General features: G+C 43.0%; 1 pseudogene; it reads left to right on the top strand.

The window, feature by feature from the left end:
- Window positions 1-585: 585 nt before the first annotated feature.
- On the top strand, window positions 586-1026 carry LOC117696997 (large ribosomal subunit protein eL21 pseudogene; annotated as a pseudogene).
- Window positions 1027-6408: the final 5382 nt, after the last annotated feature.

Raw genomic sequence — 6408 nt, 5'->3', positions numbered from 1 at the left:
GTGGTAAACCTTTCAGAAGCAGAGTAACTGGGAAATCTTTAGGTCATTTATGGTCCCCTCCACCTGAGAACCACGTAACTCCAGTCTTTCTGGTTTCCTTTCTGGCAAAGTAACTTCTGTCTCATCCATGTTCCCACCATGATGCTACCTACTGGTAGGCCCTTATCAAAGGCCAGACCAACGAGGTTTGCATCCTGGACTTTCACTCTACAAAGCTATGAGCTGATTTCAGTCTGATGAAATGGTAAAGTCAGCCGATCAAGGGACTTGTCTCTAAGCCTGATGACCTGAGTTCAGGCCTCAGGACCCACGTGGTGGAAGGGAACCAACTCCTAAAGCGTGTTCTCTGACCGCCAGCCTCACACTGTGGCATGTGTGTGCATACAGATGAACATGCAAACAAATAAATGGGTGTAAGATAAACAAATAAGCCTCTTTACTTTATAAGTGGCACCATGGCCATTGTATTATAGCAAAACAAAACTGATAAACAGATCAAAAGACACTAAAGTGAAAGGTAGTAATAAAAATCATAATATATACAAAACCAAATGTGGGCAGCCATCTTCCAGTTAACTCGCCAGAATGACGAACACAAAGGGAAAGAGGAGAGGCACTCGGTGTATGTTCTCTAGGCTTTTTAGGAAACATGGAGTTGTTCCTTTGGCCACATACATGCGAATCTACAAGAAGGGTGACATTGTAGACATCAAGGGAATGGGTACTGTTCAAAAAGGAATGCCCCACAAGTGTTACCACGGCAAAACCGGAAGAGTCTACAATGTCACCAAGCATGCCGTGGGCATCACTGTAAACAAGCAAGTTAAGGGTGAGATTCTGGCCAAGAGCATCAGTGTGCGGACTGAGCACATTAAGCACTCGAAGAGCAGAGACAGCTTCCTGAAGCGGGGGAAGGAGAACGATGAGAAGAAGGAAGCCAAAGAGAAGGGCACCTGGGTTCAGTTGAAGCGCCAGCCTGCGCCACCCAGAGAAGCACACTGTGAGGACGAACGGGAAAGAGCCTGAGCTGCTGGAGCCCATGCCATACGAATTCATGGCCTAGTGTACAAAAGAGAAATAAAGGACCCAACTGCAGAGTTTTTCCTAAAAAACAAAACAAAACAAAACAAAACAAAACAAAACAACAAAAAAACACCTCGCGGGGGAGTCCGGCCGCAGGGTCCCATGGTGGTCTGGCAGCAGGTCCCGGGTGGGCTTCCCACACCGCCGGCGGAGGGTCCCACATTCACACAGCCACATGGGGGGGTTGGTTGGGGGGGTTGGTTGGGGGGGTGGGAGGGTGGGGTGGGGGGGTGGGGGGGCAGCTGCCTCAGGAAGGTGCAGGCCCAGGAGACACGTGGAGTCCGGTTTTCCAAAACTTTTATTGTTCATGGTGTGGTGAGTGGGTGTAGATGGTGCCCGCTCCCCGCCAAAAGCCAGGCTCCCCTGACTTTTATTGGGAGGGGGGAAAGGGACTGGACTCTCCAAAGCTATGAGCTGATTTCAGTCTGATGAAATGGTAAAGTCAGCCGATCAAGGGACTTAATTAGCTACGCCCCCCTTGCCTTTAGATAACTCATTAATATTTTAATCTCTGGAGGTGGAGACCTGCTAATCACGCCCCCTACCTGTGTGTTACGTGACTGATGGTGCAGGTTAAATGGAGTCATCTCGTCCAAGGCCGGACAACCAAATATGCTATGCAAATGTGTGGACAGCTCCTAAATCATCATAGAAGAGAGCCAGGTGGTGGTGGTACACATCTTTAATCCCAGCACTTGGGAGGCAGAAGCAGGGGATCTCTGAGTTTAAGGCAAGCCTGGTCTACAGAGCGAATTCCAGGATAACCAAAGCTACTCAGAGGAATTCTGTCTCAAAAAAACCAAAACCAACCCAACCCAAACCACAGGGGAGACTTCACAAAAAGTGTACATACACATGAGTGTGGGCTGGTTCATTCCTGTTGTCCCCTGTCATTCCAATTCTCAGGAGGCTGAAGCAGGAGGACTGTCATGAATTTGAGATCAGCCTGAACTGTATGAGTTCAGGACAGCCTGGCTACAGTTTGAGATCCTGCCTCATATGTGAAACTGTCTTAGGGAAGATGAAAAACTTCGTCAATAGATTAAAAGGGAAGCAGATAAAACATGAACAACAAGCCGCAGTTTAGAATTGATTTCCCTTTTTAAAAGCTTCAGTGAAATCTGTGTGTACAATTCAGTAGTCAAGCATTTGTCTATTATGAACTATGCTCTGGATTCAATTTCCCTCACTGAAAAAAAATTCTACATATTAATACCAGTACTATCAGACAAAAAGAAGCAATTCATGCACGGTGTATCTGAGTGTGAATTAATACAATTTTCATGGAAACTTCTATTAACAGTGTTTTTGTGATACTGGGGTGAACCCCAATATCAAGGACCTCATGCGTGCTAGGCAAACACTCTACCCCTGAGCTACACCCCCAGCTGTCACCATTAGAGTTGTTCATGCCATTTCTGGACACCTGACATCTAATAGTCACAGAGCTGGTGAGCATGAGTTTTTATTGAAGCTTTATTTCTAATGAAGGAAAAAGGAAGGAAGTTGCCTGGGTTGAGGAACAGCTGAATGACTGACACCCACATTTACTGAGAATATTATGTGGTGACTCAGAGAAGATGAGTCAGATTCTGATAACACAGCAAAAAACCAAGTACTCTGAACAATAGGCTCCGGTTCTTTGTGTGGCTTGGCTTGGGCTTCCGTGATGCTGGCTATGGAACCCAGAGCCGTGTGCCAGCCTAGCAGGTGCTCTTCCAAACAGCCCAGGATAACTTTTACTCTTCATACATCTGTCCTACTGCTTGTAGTATTTATCCTAGGCATATTTTGATTAAGAAACCACAAATAAAAGGATCCTTATTCACAGTAGTTCAAGCAACCAAGGCAGTATTCTTATGGTTATGGTGTGTCCAGTAAGTGTCCCCAAGACCCAGAGGCCAAAAGGGACCAGGCCACAGCCGCTGACAGTAGAAGGTGAAGGCCCAAGAGAACCTGAAGCAAGGAGCTGGTGGAGCAATAGCTTCTTTCTGCTGTCCCTCCAAGTCCCAGCTATTTGTGGGATGCTTGGTCCAGCTTAAGCAAGACTCTGTCCTACATTTCCTCTTGGGCTTCAGTGGACCAGCTTCCTGAAGCAGGAAGGGTGTTACCCAACTACGAGGGATTCATTTCTATTTCTTGGTAAACCCCCATCTATCACAAGAGTTAGAGCATACGTCATTCCTTCTTCCTCTCCTTCTCCAAAGCCTTAATTCTTGTTTAGCTTGTTTAGCATGGAGGAAGGCATGTGGGGACTTCTCAAGAAATATTTATAAAATAGATTTGGCAACCCTAATTTAAAATCTCTAATCCAAATGTTCCAAATCTTAAACTTTTCAAGCTTGGACAGGACATTTTAAGTGGGAAATTCTGCATAATGAAACTTGCTTTCATCTACAGAGTATTGTTATAAAATTCCCTTCAAACCTATGTATATAATGTGCTTATGCAATGTGAATAAATTTTGTATTTGGACCTGGGTCTCATCCAGAAGACAGTTTGTTATGCATATGTAAATATCCATATATTTGCAATTGAAAACTTTGGAAATCTGAAGCTCTCCTGACCTCAAGCATTTCTGTCACATAGAAGACATTTAACATGCACATGTGCACATAGATGTTAGACCTTGCACTTGACAGCATTTTTTTGAGAGGTAAAAACCCAAACCTTTAGAAAATTAAAGGCATTATCAGTATTTGTAACATTATTCTATCATATTTCAAGTCAACTTATTTTGGACCTTTTTGTACTTCCCAAGATTCCTCTTCTAGTTAGGTTTCTGCGTCTAATTATTTTGTAGAATTTGCAGATTCTCCACTCCCACCATGGCCATTCTGATTTACTTAAGGCTTACAGGATAACTAGTTAAAATTAAAAGTGAAGTGATCTAAGAAAAACAATCAAACAAGTAAGTAAAGCAAAAGAAAGAATTCTACACACACTGAAGAATGACCAGACTTCAGCTTGCAACACAGTGACCTGGTGCAGACCTCTTAGTCCACAAAGATATGAGTTTCTTCATCTCAAATTTAAGTAAATTGGCTGACAAGAATTTTCATTTCCTTTCCACTGGTAAGAGTCAGCGACTTTTGCTGATTTTCTGGAGTGGGGACAATTTTGAGACAGAAATTAGAAACAGTAGTGAGAATGTTAACATGACTAGTTAGTGTGGTGTGCTAGGAGTTCTTATTGTATGCCAAGAACAAGGCTTTGTATGTGTGTGTGCGTGTGTGTGTGTCTTGTTTGAGTCTTATAATGACTGTTGGCAGCAGAGATGATTCTCTCCATTATATAGATGGAAAATGGAAAAACCAAGGCTCAGACAGAGACAACACACAACTTCAAGTGGGGAGTCTGGATCAGAGTCTGGATCTAATTCTGCACTTTGCACTTTTAATCAAAGAACCATATATATATATATAACCTTTGGTCTGAGTCATCGATACATTTGCATTGTACAATTATTGCTGCTAGGTTGGAGTAAGGGAGAAAAGTAGGTAGACAAGACTCAGAAGCCCTTCAGTTGTAGGAAATGAGCCAAATCCAAAGCTTCCACTCCCCGAAATGTGCAGTCCAGTAAGCTAACACATGTTATATTAGGCTAGAGATTTACAGCTGAGAGAACATTCTGAAATTTTCCATGAAGATGGACCAGCAAAAGACAGATGACCTTTTAGACAGAGTCCCAAAAAGATACTTCTAGGTCAGGTCCCCTGGCCAGCTTGGATGCCAGGGGTTCACTTATTGTGTGATTACATAACAAGTTTATATTTCCAGAGCAAATGATTCTAAAGCTTTTGATGTATTACACTAAAACACATAAATAAAATAAAATTTAAAAAAACCATCCCCTAAAAGCATTTAGGAGCAATCAAAGCATTTGGAAATTAAGTTTCAATTTCTTCATTTGCTAAGCTCTTCATCAAGTAAATCAGTAATTTTTTTAAATCTGTGAATATGATACTCAAAGAATTTTAAAAAGCAATTAGCTTTTAAATTGTATGTGCATTTACCAGAACACTTAGTGTATTTACAACTCAACCATTTCACTGCCTTTACTTAGATGCGCGCCTGTGAACTCTCTCTGATTTTGACGGGTGAATGGGTATGGAATGGCAGTCAGCAGTCTTCTCTTATTTGGGATTAGGTGTATCAGCTCCTGATCAGGTTGAGCTGAAGTCTGGTCATATCATCAGGTCAAAGTACCATTACGTTCAGCCTCTAAGAAGTCACACTTAGAAATTCCTGCTCGTGGTGGTGGCACACACATGCTTATGACATCAACGCTCAGGAAGTAAGACAGGAAGAACGTGAGTATGAGGTTAGCCTGAGCAATGCAGTGAGACCCTGTCTCCAAAATGTGTTCACATCCAAGCAACGCTTTGACGGCTTCAGTTAGCATCTTCATTGTCAAATCCAATACAGTTTAGAATGCGCAGTAAGCATTTTATCTTTCAGAGAAACCCCACCTCCTACCCAAAGCCATTTAGCTCTTCATGGGTTTGGCTCTAGAGCCTAAATAACTTTAATGACCCTCCATGGTGACCCTGTCTAGGCTGTCTAAATATGCAGAGAACTTGGTGATGGCGAGTGAGTGTGTTTGTGTGTGTAAAGAGGTATTTTATTATATGAAGTGGAGACAAAGGAAGCTGAGGTGCCATTTCTACTTTTTTTTGTTCCCCCAAACCCTTTAAAAGACGCCCTCCTACTCTATACACGAAGCAAGTTACAGAAGTCGGAATGACTCTGCAAGAGGAAAAAGTTGCGTTGAGAGTGTGAGGCCCCATTTCAAGCCAACAATATTCAGCCACATAAAGTCAGCATGGGGGGTGGGGTGCACTTAGCAGCAATCTGATGCATTCTATAAATTATAAGGGCTACCACTTACATCAATTATCAAGTCATACTCAAAATCACTAGCTAAATATTAAATCCCTGTCTTGTTTGTTGAACGAGACCTGACTGGGTGATTTGAGTACCCAAGCCAGAACATGGTGTTCTACAGTCAATGGATGGGGCCCAGAAGGGAGCAACTTTGAGAGACTCTGCTTTACAAATGACAAAGCCAAAGCAAAGCTACCTGCATCCCCAGGGTCAGTTGATAGAAGAGCTCCTTGGACCCCAACATTTCTGACCTTTGATCCAGAAGCTTTTTATTCCTCACCAGCAGCCTCCTTCAAAGTGAGTCTATACGTTCTCAGAATGTCCTGGCCAGTGCTTTCTTCTCCAGGTCTCCCCACCACCGTGGCACTTGGAAGTCTAGATTTCCTTGCTGTAAAACCTCATTCTCTCTGAGTTCTGACTGTGCTTTTTAATGGTTCA

This window comes from Arvicanthis niloticus, chromosome 1 (assembly GCF_011762505.2).
Source record: "Arvicanthis niloticus isolate mArvNil1 chromosome 1, mArvNil1.pat.X, whole genome shotgun sequence".
NCBI lineage: Eukaryota > Metazoa > Chordata > Mammalia > Rodentia > Muridae > Arvicanthis > Arvicanthis niloticus.
This window is presented reverse-complemented; position numbering and strand designations above follow the sequence as displayed.